A 1,808-nucleotide genomic window follows, 5' to 3' on the forward strand; every position below is an offset into this window, starting at 1 on the left:
CTGCTCCTCTTTGCTTCATTTTCCTCTTTCCTATACACTACCTTCTTGTGGTTTCCTGTCCACATAGCAGAATCCCAGTTCCAAGAGTGAGAACCCAACTGGCTGGCTTGGATCAGGTCTAATCCCCTGGCCAAGTCCAGCTAAAATGGCTTAAGAGGGACTAGATTTACCCTCCTGCCTGAAAAAGATTCAACACACAAAATATAGAAGCAATGGTTTCTGAACATGAATATCAGGTAGTGCAGGACAGTGATCTTTGAGAGAGGGGAAACAGATGAGGTGAGCCTTATGCCTCCTCCAGCTTGCTACCTGGAGAGAGTTTCTAGGCTGCAGCAGGGGGTGGGGGAACCTAGGTAGAGATCAGTGTGCTTCCTGAGTTGAGAAGACAGAGCTGGAAGTCCAGGGAGGTAGCAGGACAGAGTACTAGAGAAAATAGAACTGGAGAGGTGTTGGAGGTGGCAGGATTTAGCTCAAGATCTGGAGTACGGGAGGATCTCCTTAGCCTTTAGCCAAGTACTGATCAGTAGATGCCTGGAAGGAAGCTACTGGAAGCCAGAAAAAGAGCCATGTAAAAAGATTAGAGGGAATATTTCTTGGGGCCTTCACAAGGCCTGGGAAGCATTTGTTTCCACCAGTCAGTGTAATAAGCCTTGTAATTCACAAAGTAGCCAGTAGAGCATTGAGAAAAAAAAAATCATCAATTTAGTCATTCAGTCTGCTCTGACCCTGCCTAACAAAGCTTAAAATTAAAGCTGAAAGAATCCAACTTGTTTCCAAGTAACCTAAGCTCATCCCAGAACAAAGCTCAAGAATATTTATAGGAATAGAAAAATAACCAGCACCCAACAGGGTAAAAGTCATGATTTTGGCATTCAATCAACACTCAGCAGAGGAAAATAAGCAGAAAATGAAGAGGAAGGAACAATGCTTTATATCCGAAATTCTGTGTATGTTATAGTTGCCTCCTCTCTCATCTTAAGGCTATTAATACTTTCTTCTTTACACACCAAAGTAATGTTTGACTTATTACAATAAACATCCATTACTATTGTTATTTTTGAAAAAAAAATAAAACTTGGTGAGTAAATGAATTTCTAAAATGAGAATACCGAACATAAAAGGAATAAGAGAAATTTCTGCAGTACTTTAAAAAGGATGAAGTTCTCTCCCTACTTCCTTCACCTACTCCTATTTCTGCCTGCCTCTGCAGAAAGTGCTCTGTTTCTTTACCTGAATCTCATGCCTTTCCTTCCTTTTTTAGGCTGTTTCACTGAGTACAGAATGCATGCCTAGTTTTTGGAGAAATGTTTGTTTTTATCTTTGGGGGTAGTTCTCAACGCTGGTAGTACAGCGCCTTTTGTTCTGCCCTGACTCTGCTCTCTGGGTAGATGGCTCTTTGTGGGTAAACCCCCTAACTGTACCCACCATCCCCCTAACTGTACCCACCATCCCCCCAAGATATGCTCTATTTACCTGAAACCCACCTGTCCTGTCCCCAGGAGAACAATTACAACTTTGGCTGTATCTGTCCACATGGCAAACATGTCCTACACCTCCAGTTTTCCTTCAGGTGGAATCTCTTTCTGGCATGGAGTGGCAACAGCTCCATGAATTGAGAAAAAGTGGAGGGGAGTCAAGAAGACGTGGAGAAGCAGATGGAGGGAAAGCGAGAGAGGTACAGGGCCAAAGATCGGCAGAAAAAAAGGACCACTCAGTAGCGGGAGGGAGAAGCGCGAGGAAAGCGACTAGACACCATGTGGACAGGGGGAGGGAAGTGGGCAGGAGAGGCGCGCGAAGGCTGAGCGCCT

General features: G+C 44.2%; 1 protein-coding gene across 1 annotated transcript in view; it reads right to left on the reverse strand.

Moving 5' to 3' along the window:
• SREK1IP1 (SREK1 interacting protein 1) overlaps positions 1–1,808 on the reverse strand; it is a 232,387-nt gene that overhangs the window by 157,914 nt on the left and 72,665 nt on the right. The window lies entirely within an intron of this gene.

Source organism: Sus scrofa, chromosome 16 (assembly GCF_000003025.6).
Source record: "Sus scrofa isolate TJ Tabasco breed Duroc chromosome 16, Sscrofa11.1, whole genome shotgun sequence".
NCBI classification, from domain to species: Eukaryota; Metazoa; Chordata; class Mammalia; order Artiodactyla; family Suidae; genus Sus; species Sus scrofa.